Source organism: Stigmatopora argus, chromosome 15 (genome assembly GCF_051989625.1).
Source record: "Stigmatopora argus isolate UIUO_Sarg chromosome 15, RoL_Sarg_1.0, whole genome shotgun sequence".
Taxonomy (NCBI): Eukaryota; Metazoa; Chordata; class Actinopteri; order Syngnathiformes; family Syngnathidae; genus Stigmatopora; species Stigmatopora argus.
The window spans coordinates 9,594,704-9,612,182 of NC_135401.1; positions in this window are offsets into that span (position 1 = coordinate 9,594,704).

Consider the following 17,479-nt stretch of genomic DNA (forward strand, 5'->3'; position numbering starts at 1 on the left):
ACTCCAGTTTCCCTCCAACAACCCAAAACATGCATGTTCCTGAAAATGAAATAGGTTTTTTTATGCATAATTTAAAAGGTATGGAGTAGTAACCAGTATTGGATTCTTTTTGTTTTGTTAATTTTTTGTGCTTTGACGATTGAAATGTTCCTGGCCAAGAAGAACATTGACATGACATAAACCTGGCCTTGTGTGACCTCCACAGTTTTTCAATCTGACCTACCTGGTGGACCAAGGAATGGAGGTGAGAAAGACTCAGAGAAAAAAAAATAGGGGATTCTGAGCCAGGATAAGCGGTATGGACAATGTATGAAAAAGGATTCTGATTCATTTGCAATCTAAATTGGGGCATGCCTATGCTGAAGTGATGATGTTAAGCAGTCAGACAATATATTAGCAAACAAAAAACGTATAGAAAAACAATGAGAGAAACACCCCATTAAATGGAAAAAAATATAATTCTATAAGTATATACAATATAAAAATGTTAATGGTTTTCCTTTTTTTACACTTTCTTAAAAGCCTAAAAATAATCTCAATGTCTTCATGGCCAAAGATCCCCTTTAAAATTCAAACAATCTGCTGGAATTCCTGATGCACCAGGTGTTTTATTGTAGATTTCCTGAAAACATATTTCCTTCAGTTTTCATCGGCACTAATGGCAAGAGAAATCAACAGATTAGAAACCTTGGGGGTGGGAGTCTGCCTGTGCTGGCCCACATGGAAATGGCCCAGATCTGGTAGGGAGGGAAAGAAGCTGTGGAAGCCTGCCGTAGGGCCGAGGGCCAAGGTTTGATCCCCAGTCGACTGGCGTCCTTCCAGCCCAGAGGAATGAGTGTTCTGCCCGCAGCCCTATCCTCATCATCGACAGTCTCCAACCTAAAGTATGATAGATGCTTTGTCCGTTCCCTGCAGCAGGAAGAAGGCATTAGACATCTGTATAATTGACTGAGGGTGAAGGAATATAGGGCAAAAGGAGACAGATCGAGACGTCTCATGTTTGCACTTGACTGAGACATCGGGCAAAAAACTCTTTTAGTTGTTTTTGTCTGGGTCTGAATGCCAAACGGGCGGCATTAGGACAAGGGAAGAGCTCGCAAGGTGAGAGAGGCGGGAGCAAAGAGGACATGGCACAGAAGAAGCTTACTTTCACTCCATAGGACATCCTTTCACACATATTTCACGTCTTCTCCAATCCGCTCCAACAAACGGCTCAGGAGAAGTACACACAAATGGGCTTATGGAGTACATGAAAGTCAAGAAAACTTGTCAATACAGTTTATATATTTTTCCTCTACTTTAAAAATATATATTTGTTACACATTTGATATGCTGCCTAAAAACATGGCCACAAAAACAATCACATAACCTGCAAATACATAAACATAAAATCATACATTTCTTTTAGTTTGACAAAATGCAGTCATTAGTTGTCCTTTATATGTGTATGAAGTTAAGAATGCTAACATTTCTCAAAGCATTTCTAGTAATGTTAAAAATAATTCATAGTTAAAGATTCAAATTAAGTCAACGACTGCAGTTGATTGCAATAGACATCCGATCAATATAATGGACTGGATGTCTGTCACTGTCTGTCACATTGAAACATGATCATTGACTGCCATTGAAGTGGAAATGTATCACCGTTAATGGCAGCCATTAAGGTAATGTTCTGAAGAATCGATATTGTAATATTGATATGATATATTTAGTCAGCTGGGATGGGCACTCCAAATAACATGACCTATATACAATGAATGGAAAAATGTATTAACGAATTACACTTTTTATAGTTAAAAATAATTAGATTTTAAATGAGAACAACTCGGAAGTCAACCAACGGCACTGATTAACGTTGAAGCTTCCATGTTTATATGCTCGCGAACGTCTGTATTGTGTTCAACTAAAGTGCATCACTTAATGTGCTTAACACATACAAAAGCAAGCTGATAAATTCACCAACTGGCCTCTTTTAAAGAACATGCCTGTTGGCCATTGTCCACATATCAAAGGCAAGTTTATTTGAAAGCGGTTACAGATGTGCAACTTTCTAGGGAAAATAACACAATTATAAGTGTACACAGACTGGTTCATTATTAATGGACACTGCTTTTCAAGCGCCTCACTCAAAAGACCTCTCAATAATTTATCACCATGGAGACACATGTCAAGGCAGTGTGCTTGGACACTTCATGAATATCAAATAGATATGCAAAACAAAAGGAGTAGCTATATACTACATCATTAAACACACTTGCTGCTCTGCTTGCAACCAGTCAGTGAGCCCTGATTGTTTGCCGCACCTTAAAAGCGATCGCTGCACTTTGATTTGTTCTTCCTGAAACACTTTGGAGGCCACTAAGCCACCTACACTTTGCCTCTTTGGCGTTCTAATGATCACTTTTTAAGGGAATGGATGGGGGTTTTGCAGCCATGTAGCTATAAGATTATGACTTAATGACTATCCTTAATCAGATATTAACGAGACATTTCTCATTAGTTAATTGAATAACTTATTAAATGCACTCACACCACGCGCCTCGTGCCTGGATTCATTTCAAGAATTAGATCATGATGAACTTGAGATGAGAGGGTTGAGTGATGCTCCGTTTTTATTGCTACTAAGTGTCTGATGAGGCACAAGCGGCGATGGCAGTCTGACTGTGAGGTTCAGTCATCCGCATGTACATACCAGATCATGTTTGCAAATAAACTTCTCTGGTCTAAAATAATTAGCTAACAGTCAGTCAGTTAAGAAGTTAACTACTGATATTTGTTAAATTAATGACAACAAAAATACAATTTCACTATAACGAGATGGCCAAATGTAATAAGAAGATCTGTTAACCATTATTAATAGTTAGACCTTAGAATTAGATATTGTGGGGGTGATACTAAAACATAAATCAAGTGCAAAGGCAGATTACACCCTAGACTGGTCGCCAGTAAGCCGTAGGACACACACAGAGACAGACAACCATCTGCACTCACACTTATAACGCCACCGAGCGGAAATCGATCCTACGCTTGCCCGCAACAAAGTCATGCAAGTGAACCACTACACCATCAGGTGACTTTATTACTATTATATATATATATATATATATATATATATATATATATATATATATATATATATATATATATATATATATATATATATATATATATATATATTTTTTTTACAAACTCACATCTATACTCATATTATACATGAGAGGTCAGCAAGCACCGGTCAGGCAATCATTTATCCATCCGCAGTTTGGTACACGGTCGATTGGTCGCCGGTCTTTTGGTCGCCCGGAAGGTTATTGATAATTACCATTTAAATCGTTGCTCAAATTCCCTAAATTCAAACTGCGAATTACTATTTAGTCATACTTAATGCCCTATTAATTATATGGCTAAAGAAAAGCTCAAAATTTCCCGGACTTTTATTGTTTTTTGTTGGAGAACTTGTTAAGACCCTGACTGAGGTACCTTCCTAAGGGGACAACTCATGTACATACAAACTCTTATACACTCACACGTCGGCTCAGTGAAACTGCTCATGGCCATTGTTGGCTTTTATTGATGCGTAGACCGTGTTATTTTACCTTGTTTTGTCGCCGGTCTTTTGGTCGTCGATCTTTTGGTCGCCGGTCTTTTGGTCGCTCGTTGTCGCGGTCCGGGCGACCAAAAGACCGGCGACCAATCGACCGCACACGCCGCAGTTTTAATTGAAAAAAGTTGCCGACCACTCATGTGGTAAATTGGGGGATGTTGCAGCTAGTGAATGTGGCAATGACAGCATTAGTGTATCAATTTTAACCAATGAAACAAAAGATGTCCACTTACCAAACACATATTTTGCATTAAAAAAAAGAAAAACTCCACTTCCCTCAGACTGATTGGATGAATTGAAAACGGACACGTCTTGCTGCGTTGTGTATGCATACTCACGTGTCTGTTTAGTCTCGGTACATTTATATGGAATTCATGTTTATAGATGCACACCACATCGTATTAACATTGTCAGTTCAGAGTTGAGGGTCACACTAGTGTGTGTTTGCGTGCATGTGCGTGCGTGTGCTTGGGTGTGTATGAGGGAACCGGAGATGTGGGACCCCTGCTTGGAGGGGTCTTAGAGCAAGCATAGTAGCGTCATGCTGGGTGTTCTCTTGGTTCTCTGCTAATGGTGTTCAAGATGGATTGATAGGAAGCTACTTTACTTTCTACTGCCAGCTCATTCACTATATAGAAGAGCTCAATTTGGCACTCTCTGAGGTGTTTGTAGATTTTATTCAGAAAGGAAACATGAGAAGGACCATTTTAGATATAATATTTAGATTTTTTTAATAAATGGATTAAAAGAACTGGATTAAAAGCCCTGAATATGCAGTTTTTTATAGATCTAAAACAATGTTTATTTTAGCTTTTTTTATATTTTTAGATTTTACAAAATGATTTTTGAACCGAATACAGAGAAAAGAATGATTAAAAAATTACAATTAAGGATTTACAAGGGGGAAAATCTGGAAATTTAATATACATCTATACTCTTCATTTTAATTTGATCCTAAAACAGAAAGTCGGCACTCATGATTTACTTTCCCGGGCCACACAAAATGATGCGGCGGGCCAGATTTTGCCCTCAGGCCGCCACTTTGACACCTGTGCGCTATAACAAGACACTAACTGGTTGCATTATGTATCTAATTGTGTTGATCTTGCTTAAAAAAATGATAAAACGTGTCAATTGTTCAGCAGAGCACAGCTAAACTTTTAAGAACACACACTCCACTTGATAGTCCTTACACTAAACAGCCTCCCTGCGGAATTGGTAGGTGTGTTTTGCTGATATGACTTCACTGGTGATTGAGTGCAAGGTGGGATGTTGCTGCCATGGGAGTAAGGCTGAGCCAAAGGTCCAGGGCGTGCTGAACTGCCAATCACTGTTGGATGTTAACACCTGAATAACAATCGAAATCCATTTGCCATTAAGATTTGTAATATGCATGTACAAGTATACGTGGATGAGGAAACCAATACATTCAGCACGTACACACGGGAGTAACTTTAATGTGCATGAGGTGGGGGTGTACAGTGTGTGTTTGAGAGTAAGCTGGGTTCATTATTATCTCAGCTGGACTGTGGGGTTAGGTAGATATATGATTCTTTATTTATCTCCTGCCATTGACTGGGGAAGGGGTTCTGGGTGCACCCAAACTTACACCAACCAAATGGAGAATTTATTTATTTATATATATATATATATATATATATATATATATATATATATATATATATATATATACACACACATATATATATATATATATATATATATATATATATATATATACACACATATATATATATATACACATATATATATATATATATATATATATATATATATATATATATATATATATATATATATATATATATATATATATATATATATATATATTCAAGCCGTGCAAACACCGATTACACAACCTATGTCTTGACAGGTCTGATATAAAAAGTGATGAATTGATTCACAGACATGGCTGAACGAGTGATGTGACACCACGTTCCTCCAGAGCTTTACATTCAATTCCATCTCCGCACGGCAGCACAAAATGACTTAACCCCCCCCCCCCCCCCCCCCCCACCTCCTCACCAACATCTTTTTCAACTCCAGAGACAATGCATATATAACATGGTCAACAAAATATGTTTTTGTTATGCAGTGGTCCTTGCTGCTACCATTGCATTGCACTACAGTTTCATCAGCCACAGTTCATGTTTATCAAGCATCCCCACTTATGAGTTTTAGAAGTTAGTAAGAATTTTTTTGGATCAAATACTAGGTGGCACAGGTACTATTTTGCAATATTTTGATATGGAATAATGATATTGGCAGCATTCTTTCAGATTTTGATTTAGTGGTACAAATGTCTGTATCCGAGCAAATCTGTGTGTTTTTCAACAAATAACAGAGGTTTGGTTTGAAAATGTTGAACTATTATGTAAGGTTACTATGATATTGTATTGTGTAACTCTGCAATTGTTTTTAGTTGGAGAGAAAAAGCTCACAGAGCAGAGTTAACACTGTCTGTGCCACCCACTAAATGCGCATTTACCCTAATATGGTGACTTTGGTTTGTTTGTGTGTACAGAAGTGACCATCAGATTGACTAAATGGATATGTCCAGTATGAATTCAAAACTGTAAAAATATGAGATTGGTTCCAAAATGTTGAACTGTTATTACGGAAGGTTACTATGAGTGTATTGTGTAACCCTGCAATTGTTTTTAGTTAGAGAGAAAAAAGCTCCCAGAGATTAACATGAAATGACCATCAGATTGACTAAATGAATTACCAGTGAGAATTCAAAATGAGAAAAGTCCTTATATCTATTAAAAAGTGAGTCTGACTTGCTAGACTTGTAGCTGTGGGGCAACAGGGCCAAGATGAAGCTAAGATATTTTTGGGTCTCCGGCGTCACATGTGCTGTTCATCTCCTCCACCAGCAGCACACCTTGACAGTGACTTTGTGTGACAGCAGATATAATGTGATTGCGCCTTGGTCCCTTGGGTGCGCCACTGTTGATGGAGACTTCTGGGCTCGCCTCTGCTTTCCAGCGACAGCAGTGACAGCAAAGGAGAGGGGGGAACAGGAGGGGAAAATAAGGCATAAACATGTTGACCAGTGGCATTCACACAGCTTATGTGCCTTTGTGTTGTCTTCAGTAAGTGGAAGAGCACAGTCTATTTGTTTGAGACAATGCCAATGTTTTATATTTTAAAAAAATCATTGTATTTAGCTTAAAAAAATCTTATTAGTTGCCTTTTACGGTAATTTGTGACGAGACAGCCAAAGTGGTGGGATGACAGTGTGACTGGGACCACCAAAATTGTAAATTGAAAAGTGTTTTCTTTTCATATTTCAAGCCAATGCCTGTAGATTCATTTGCTCATCCATCCACCCATATCTTCATCATCCATCCTTTTTCCACACTGCATATCTTGGTCAGGGCCGCGGGGTGCTGTAGCATATCCCAGCTGACTTTGGTGAAATGTGGACCACAATGAATCTGGTCACCAGTCAGTCAAAGGTCACACACAGAGACGGACATCCATATACACTGAATATTTGAACCAAAGTCAGGCAAATGAACCACGATATCAGTAGCAGGGAACCTGTGGCTCCCTGCCAACCTGTGAGCTAAATTATGGAAACCCTTGGTGTGAGAGATTAGTCCCGAATGCACCAATAGGAGTGTTGCATTGGCAACGCCACTGTGCTGTTGACACTATCTCTAGCGCCGCTTCAATCTTTTTTTTTCATTAGACTCCTTTGTACATGCATGCCCTCGATGATACTCATTGATTTGCAAAAGCATAACAACAATGTTAAAATAATTCTGAGACTTTTCATAAATTAAAAGTGTTGAAATTACAAAAAAATGCAAACATGTTCATATATTTTTACTTTGACATTTGGAGTATGGCTCTCAACGAATAATAAAAAAAGACTTGTTTATTGCTTTCTCTGTCAAAATCGTTCCCTACCCCTGCACTACACTATCAGGTTGCAATGGCTATAGAATGGACAATAATGTATTAACAGCAAAAGATTGTCTGTAATTAATTGTGAAAAAATCGACCTTTTTTCCTTTTAACAGATGTCCCTGTCTCATTTAAAATGTGTCTTTAATTCAAATCCACAACTCTTATTGTCCACTCACCACGTTGCATCAGACAAATGATGTCTATGTTAACTTTCACGGATATATGAGATTCACTTTGGTTTTACACTGCCATCCTGAGTATAGAGCGGTGTAATGATGTAGGGCGCGTATGCCGTCAGATCTACTGTATGTGTGTCAAATCAGGTGAGGTGCCGGCATCTCATACCTACAGGCACTCCATAGCACTGCTGTCTTTGCGTTTTATGGTCAGAAAATGTCCAATACCTTGTGTCAGCTGGAGTTGGCAAATTTATTTTACACTACAACAGGCACTTCATTACATTTGCACAATGTTTGTACAACTCATTTACCCTGCATTAAAAATTAAAAAAAAAACTCAAAGAAATTGATAAGCAGTTTTGTTTTACAATAATATATAACATAATAATCAGACCGGAAGCTTGGGTAATACTGCTAGATGATTTATTTGATGGCGATTCATTTTACTTTCCTGTGCTTCTTGGTCGAGAGACCCTTAATTACAGTTATAGTCTATTGAAGAGCAAATGAGCTTGACATCGTTCCATCTTGTTGTCACAAGAGGGGAAAAATTAGTATTTTGTGTGTGTTTTGGTACCTTCGCAGGTGGAGTGTGTTGTGTACTTTCTCCTCACCACTAATCCTGCCGTCACTAATGAAGTCTATAGCTGAAGAGAGGGCGAAAGCAGGCGTCAACCATTAGTCTTATCCATTCCAATTAATACGCACGGATTATGTATTATTCCCTGACAAATAAACAGCCCTCAAAGCAGCCTGAATAAGGCCACATTTGTTTAATGATTCACATTAAATCTATTAATAGCTCAGTTAGTGATATTGTCAACCAGAAGAGCCTCAACCTACAGTATGATGTATGAAGTCAAGTCTTCTCATGTGACTTAATGATTAAATATGAATAAAAATAAAATTATTATTGACGGTAGCATACTCTTGCAGTATACATTTCATAAACAATGCACATTATCGTGGTATTGGGGCATTCAAGAGCAAAAACAAATAACCTAATTAGTAAAATTAGTGAGGTTGTATTGATTTTTGTAAAACATTAGTCCAATCAATTTGAGAGGCATAATTAAATTCCTTTCCTTTGTGCCTCCTCAAAAATGAAAAAAAGGGAATGACTACGCTGGTCTAAGAGCACAATTTCTTGTTAGGCATGTGTCTCAAAATGTGCTAATGGCCAGGACCGACGTTAAACATAAATGTGATTACTCAGCCAGATCTACTGAGTATTTTAAGCAGAGGTTGGGAATACACAATGATGGACAGTCTCTTATATATATATATATATATATATATATATATATATATATATATATATATATATATATTTATATATATATATATGTATATATATATATATATATATATATATATATATATATATATATATATATATGTATATATATATATATATATTTATATATATATATATGTATATATATATATATATATATATATATATATGTATATATATATATATATATATATATATATATATATATATATATATATATATATATATATATATATACTCCAATGCTCTCTCAAATACTATATCATCAAAAAGTGTATCATTTTAAAATCTCCCCAGGTGTGTCTTCCACAGTTAAAAAAAGATCCATAAAACAAAAATATTAATCAATTCATAAATTCTATGTGCATTATGCACTTCACTTGTTTCTCAAGTCATTACAGAAAAACTCAGGTTTTATGTGCAGCGCACATTCTTGATCATCACGTTATGATAGATATAATAATGTGCAGTAAAACATGTCCATTTTATCACCATTGTATGGAATGGAATGAAGAGTGTCATTTTGAAATATGCCACTCTTCAATAAACTGTATATCATACACAACAGAGTCGCCATGGGCACACCAAACACAGTGCCGTCCCTGCCATTAAAAAGCTTATTTCATTTGACTTCATGATGACAGTTTTAGAGCCAAAGTCACCTCTATTGCTCGCAAATTTTCTTTGGGAGAGTGACTACTCTAATAATTAATAACTAAATAATATCTTCTGGATTGAAATGTTGTGAAAAAAACGCAGGGGAATAAAAAGTGGGTGAAATAGAACAAAAGTACCACAGTCTAAATTAAGAATCCATTTTTTGAAACACCAAATGCTTCAGTCAAATAGTACCAAGAACGCAGTTCATTGGTATGAAACAATGCTAATTGATACTACATTGTTTGTTTGGAGGACAGACACCTTTACTTTCCTGAACAATGTCCAATCAACACCTTTTTTATATATATTTCTGACCACCGACAGCCTGTTATATGCAGTTTTTTAAGCTATTATTATTTGAAAATGTTTCAATGTTAACAGATGCCTATTTAGACAGTTATGCTCCATTTTATTATTACTACTTTAATTTATGTTTGTTTGTTCTTGGTTGCCCGCTAAAATAAAAAAAATTGCCCTCCCAAAAATACAGTCTGAAAAATACGGTAAATATTACGGAAAGTTTTAGAAAAAGCAACAACTGGGGAAAAACAGACTAAACCATTTAGTCATGTACTGTTTGTTTTGCTTGGCGAGTATAACTTCCTCAGAACAACAATGAATTACAGCTTTACTTCAAAATGGTCATTTATATTTCAAAATGTGTGGAATATTCTTTATCTACACATTCAAGAATGAAGCTCTTTCCCTTTACCACTTTATACAAAAAAAAAATGCAACATGTGACTAATATTTAGTGTTTTGGGGCTGAATGCACAGCGGATGACTGGAATGAATGTGTTTCCAATCAGCCAATCAATTTGTAATGCTGTGGGTGATAGCAAATTGACCCCTGGCTGGCGAGAAATCTGAATTATATTGCATTTTCTACTCTGCAGCGACTTTCTGCTAGAGCCAGACCAGACTAATCAAACAGCATTGCTTTAGAGTTTAGACAGTCAATAGGCAGAAATAGTGATACATGGGCATGTGTATTTATTTCATATCTGATAAAACATCGTTAAAGACATACGCATTCAATGATGACTTCTACTCTGTGATTCATTGGTGTTGAACTATTTAAATATATATATATATATATATATATATATATATATATATATATATATATATATATATATATATATATATATATATATATATATACTATACATATTAATATCAGAGTTATTGGTAAAAATGTGCTGCCTTCACACTTTGGCTATGCTAAGTGAGAGCAGTTTACTGTTGCACTTCAAAAAGTCAATATAAACCTAACACTCATTTGGAATACATTAAATTCTGCACAGATTAAAAACTTTGAACCGACACTCACGTACACAGTATCCATGTCAAAATTATGGAGACCAATGAAAAAACATGAGAGCCTGAGCAATTTATTCTAAATCAAAGTGTTTTTTTTAAGATAATATTGTACTGTGACATTGTATCTGTAAAGAACTTAAGCGTGAGAGGGGGCGGGCTAAACCTCACTATAAAGTGGCAGAGTTGCACACCCTTCTTTCAAAAATAATCTAATCTTTTTAATTTGAGTGATAAGGTTGAATTGAATGTAGTAATTATGTGCAGCTGGCTTTGCAAGAGATTCATAAAAAAATGAGGCTAAGCCCATCTGCTGACTGGGAAAAGATGTATGTGTGTGTGTGCGTTGCGTGTGTGTTGGGGGTGGGGGGTGATAGTGACATTGGAGAGAATGAAAGGAAAAGAGTCTAGAATCATTAAATCGGCCTCTATCTCCTCTCCTCTGTCACTCAGAGAAGAGGCGAAAAAGTGGCACTAATGAAATATTAATGCCTTATTTGGAGATTTACATTAATCTTTCCACACAGTTTCTAGCTGTCTCCACCACTTTCTCTTGCCTGTGTGAATGTGAAATCTGAAAGCCAAGATTCGGATGGCTTGAATGTATCTTCTGATGAGATGCATCTGAGAGTCTCATTCTCCTGTTTTGCAATTTACAGTTTCACATATTACAGAGTCTGACTGAAATTAAATTGCATACTTGTCGCTCTTACTTCTTAACAGCATATTGTACACATGCTGTGTTGAGGTTCGCTTTTTCATTAGAAATCAAAACAAGGTACAAGGAAATGGTTATCCAGAATTTTTGCAACAACCCTTCGATGGTTCACCTTGTTTCACAAGAATATGTTTTGGACTGTTGGCTTACTGTATTGGTTGAGTATTTTATGAAATACTCACTTTCACTAATGACCAGTGGTACCAGACGTTTACAGAACTACATCAACAAGGTAAAACATGATGTTGGTATGCTTAAATATGCAGTTTTATTAGCCCTAGTGCCCTTTTCTCCATTTTGAAACAAAAATAAAGGTACAACTCCAAATGTTGAGTTCATGGTAAAGCTGATTTGTGTGGAGTTTTCAGTTTTCAACGGAGAATTTTAAAACCAACAGGTTATTAGGTGTTTTATTGCCACTTTACCCTAGACACTCAATGCTCACTAATTATTTATTTACTTACCAACTCGCATACTGAAATGCAACCAGGAAACACAAATACAATGACAAAAGCCTTTTGATTCATAACATAAGTTTAACCTCTTTTTATTCTGTTACTTTGTAGTGTCCCATAATTTTCAACTTTAAGATGCACTTGTTTATAAGCCGCACAGCCCAAATTGCATGAAAATATGTTATTTGTGTTCTACACACAGATTGTTGTTGCTGTTAAAGTTTAAGAAATACTAATTGTTTTTAGTTCAATAATCATGGGTGTTTTCCTATTTTTTTGCATCTGCCACATTGTATGGTGGTCTCAAGTGTGAATCGCTACTCTGACTTTTCATTCCTAAATCACATATTAGATTGCAGGAAGAACAGTGATTTGACCATAACAATGTGAGTATGAACGGTTGTTGTATATGTGCTGATTGGCTAACCCTGCTTCTTGCATAGAGTCAGAATCAATAGATACGACCTCAGCTTGCTAGAATTCTAATGTTGACATGGGCTTCATAAAATGGAGATGATGATACATGGAAAATATGTGTATATTTTACATGTTAGAGGAAGTTCCTGAAACTAATTTAGCCGGGTTCGGTCTCAGGGGGCACTTAAGAGTGTGTCAGGTAAACCAGCTGTAGTTTGCCTGGTGTCCAATCTCCACTGAGACCTGAAGTGGATAAAAAGCTGACACCACGGATACTAAACGCTCTCCCGCACACTCTGGCACACGGGAGTTAGTTGTCCCGGTTATGAATAACAACCCTGATTCAACACCTGAAAGCTGCAATTGCCTATTTGTGAGTTGATGTTTGGTTTAGAAATTTAAAACTCCAAGGCCAACTAAAATCATCTTGTTTTTGCATTGCCATTGTATTAAGTTTCCACTTGCACATTTAATCCACGTGAAAGGAATGCTGCAATTCAACCACTGTTCCTTGGAGTAACATTCACGCACTAGAAGTATCAATATATGGAATATTTCCATTACAAGGCCTTCCTTGTCAACACTCAGGATTCTTCCACTGTCTTTCAAAAAGCAGTGAGTTTCTTTTTTGTTGCAAAAGTTCCCTGTCATTGTTTCAGTCCAAGTGAAATGTTGCAGTTTCTGTATGCACAACAGACACACAAACACAACACCACAAAAAAATCACCAAATGATAGCTACCATTGCAACACTGTTTAATGCTGTCTATGCCTGAAGGCTTCATGCAAAATTGAGCTTGTGAATGGTGCAATGGAGGTGACGTTAGCAGGGGGAGGGTCCCTCTGGTGTGAAGTTGTGTTGAGAGGCAAAAAGGTGACACCATGCAGCATCAGTCAAAATGACAGACACACTCAATCTACGGTCAAGGATGATGACAACAACAAGATGAGCTAATGGGCCAAAATGGCCCGGAGAAATGTGAAGACTACCTTCTAACCTCAACACATACACAGACATACACATGCACAGGTTTCAGCTCAGATTTCTTCCAATGTTTTACTCATCATACAATGTATATATGTCTATATATATATTGTTTCCGTCCCTTTCAGCTTTTCCCTCAGAGGTCACCTCAGTGAAAGTGTTTGTGTTACACCTTTCCCAATCCAACCCACAAATGAGAAGGCTTACTAATATTCTGTATATGTTGCTAATTAAGTAACCTATATATTCTGTTTTGTTGAGAGCCAGCCCCTGCCTTCATAGAATTGCTAGATTATTTGTTGGACTGTCAGTAGAGTGAACTAAAATAGAATATTTCCTCCAGCCACAACATGCAAATACTCTGTACATCCGATCACTGCCTGGAGCTGACTAGAAGACAGAATTCTTAGAGTTATTTTGTTATTAGGTTCAGGTTTAGAAGGCAAAGGCACCTTGACAATGTGTATTCCAACATACGCATTGAGACGGGGCATTTTCCTTTAAAATGTCTCTCTCTCTCGCTCTCTCTTACGAGCGACTTCCACAATCCTGGAAGGTTTTAGCTGCACTGTGTTGTGATTGGTTAGACATTACATCAGGGTGATGTAATACTCTTAGGACTGGCTATTGTATCATGCATGGAGGAGAGAAAGGTGTGGGTGGGGCGGTTGAGTAGTAAGTGAGGAGAAAAGGTGGAGTAAGGCAGCGGCGGGAGTGTATGGGGATAAAGTCTCTCTCTCTCTGTCTCTGTCTCTCTCTCTCTCTACCTGGCTCTCTCTCTATTTTTTTCTGTCTCTTTCTCCCTTTGTCTATATCAATTGCTTGATTGCTTTCTTTCTACCACTTGCCTGCAGCCAGCCACTGTGCATGTGCAGTCGCCACAGAAAGTTTCTATAATCCCAATGCACACAGCAGCGCTTTGGAGAAGGAGGGAAATAATCAAGACTGTTTCTATAGGGCCCCCATTTAAAGGCTAGAGATAAGCTTTGCTATGCACGCTGTGCACTGTTAGCGGTTGTGTGTGTTGGAGATACATACACAATGCAGAAATGGGGTTTTGGAGGGGGCCGAAATTCAATCATTAATTGCAAATAGACACAGGGAAGGCAGATGATTGTTTGGCAGGGACAGAAAATGCCAAGGCATTTGATGTTTGTGCATAATGACTTGTAGCCAATTTCCCACTTCAGTGCAAGGTGTTTTTCATGGATCCAAATGGTGTTATAGAATATTTGGGCTTTGAAATGAGGTTAGCACAAAGGAGAGCCTGTAGCACAAGCAAGGTGTTTTGCCTGATTGCGTCCACACCAAGGTAGACACGGCTTTTTAAATGGTAAAAACAACGTAATATTGTCAAAATTAATGCATAGTTTAGGTATTAAAAAGTCCAACTGAATGTTTCACCTAAAATATGAAATGAAATAAACATGAATTTTTTTTATGCCGTTATACTATGGAGATGTATTGTGAATTAAATAAAAGCTCCTTGATTCCATTTTCATTGAAATTTAATTTGTATTTAGTTCATTTCTATGGGAAACATTGATTTGAGATAGGTGTAGCTCAGTTAGCATTAAGATCATATCTCAAGGTATGACTGTATTTGTAAAGCATCTCCCACTACACAATAAGACACCATCTGCACTGTTATAGAGCTGTCTGAAACAGACTGCACTCCTATTGCTCTGACAGAGGTCAGTGAGTGCTTGAGCCAGGCTGACGTCATCCTGCTGCAACTCCCAGCACCACCACCACCAGCACAAACGACAGACCAGGCTCAGTGGGTGTCTATATAGCCTCTTACTTATCTTGTATGCATCCCACAGTAAGGTCCATGGCCAGATACGCCCTGAAGGCGGATCCATCTCAAGTGTGCAATGTTTTATCTTGTAGTATATTACTGGTATAAATGTTTATGGCCTAGAAAATGCAAGTGCTGAATGATTCGTTGGCTTTTTGGATGACTTCTTCCCTCTCTAACCTACAGAAAATATGTGCATTTCAAAGTTCATCTCTGTATGGTATACACAAATGTGAAACTGTTACTGTCAGGATGCAGTCTTAGTCTCTATTGTTTTCTGGGTAGCTGGCCAATCGTGTTGACTTTGAAATGGATTGTGGGTGATTAGCGGGGAATGCTGCAATGATGTGGAGGTCTCTCTAGTGAACCTTCGCAGCTGGTGCTGGAGTCAGCAGAGCAACGATCCAGGTAATTAATTCTTTGACAAGCATCAGTGATTTGGAAAATCAGTAAGAATGGCAGACGGTGATCAAAAGAGAAACACGTGGTGAGATGTTTAAACAGTGAGTCTTAGAGGTGTCAGTCACTAGGGGAGGTCAAATACTTGGGGCCTTAAGCAAAACACCGAACACCATACAAGGAGTTAATAAGAAGCTGCTGCTTTGGAAGCGTATCATACAAACGTCACTCTGTCAAAAATAAATTTACTGAATTTCAAGCTGCACTAATATAGTAATTATTCATGTCTAGTTGCAACACTGCAGTGCATTCGAGTCTGTATGAGTAGTTTACAGTTCAATCAGGAAAACAGTATTCAAATAAAATGGTACTTAAATACATATATGTGGTACTGCTGTTGTTTATTACAATGCGGCTATTCGGCTTACTTACCTCGCTCCTGATCATCCTTGTTGCACCTTGCGAACTAAATTTCTTGACCCTCTGGGGTCATGGAACATTTTGGAAGATGTTTCCATACTAATGAGAAGGTACCATATTTAATTTCTTCCTAATTGTAAAAAAATATATTGGGACAATGTTTAAAAAGTACTGTGAGAAAAAAAATATGAAAAATTGGTCCTGTAATTGTTTAAAAAGTGCTTAAGTGCTATGAAAAAGGCATACACACCCTCAAGATAAAATGATGGCCAGAATTGGAGAACAAAGGCAGAAAGGAAGCACAATTGGTTACATGTGAGTATGGAAGGAAAATTGTGTGAAGCATAGTTGCAACGACATCCAGTGGTCGGCAGCTGTGTGCATGTAAATCCAACTTTGAATCTATAATCAGCTGTGGACCATGCAATGCTTCACATTCTTCACATCATTTACTTCTTTACTTTCCTCACAAGGATAGTAGCATACTAGAGCTGATCCACTAGGCAGGGGAAACTCTGAATAGGTTGCCGGCCTATAGCAGAGCACAATTAGACAACCATTCAGGCTCAGAGTCATACCTAGGGACAATGTAGAATGTTCAACCAGCCCAACATCCATGTTTTTGGGATGTGAGAGGAAGCGGAGAACATGGAAAGAACCCACGCAGGCACAGGGAGAACATGCAAACTTCACACTCTCAATCTCAGAACTGTGAGGCGAATGTACATACTCACCACTCAGTAAACCAAGCTGAGAAATTATATGAAGACATTTCACAGTTTCACCAAAAGTTGTCTCTTTTTTGATTGTGGATTTGAAAAGAACAAGTCTCAAGAGTATATAAAATGACAAAATTACAGGTAACAAAACCCTGAAATACACCAGGCTGTGTTTGGACAAAGACCTATACATATTGTCAGCATATTACTTGATTTATTTCTCCGTGCTTCAAGGCAAAAGTAAACAAATCCTGTACATCATCTCAAAAACCGAGATAAACTTCATATTTATATTACATTGGCAATTCCTTGCACACAATACATACACAATGAGCACACGCCCCAGGAATATAGCTCAATACATACGCATATACATGCGGTAAGGATCAATTCATTTTCCATATTTATTACACATATTACACTAAGCCTACTACCACTGTTGAATGAAATGCAAACAATAGTATGGAATTCACTGGCATGTGATCAGATATAATGCGAGCCCACATACCCAAACAAATGGTGATAAACACAGGAGGTTGGGTTGACATTACTGCCATGGCATTG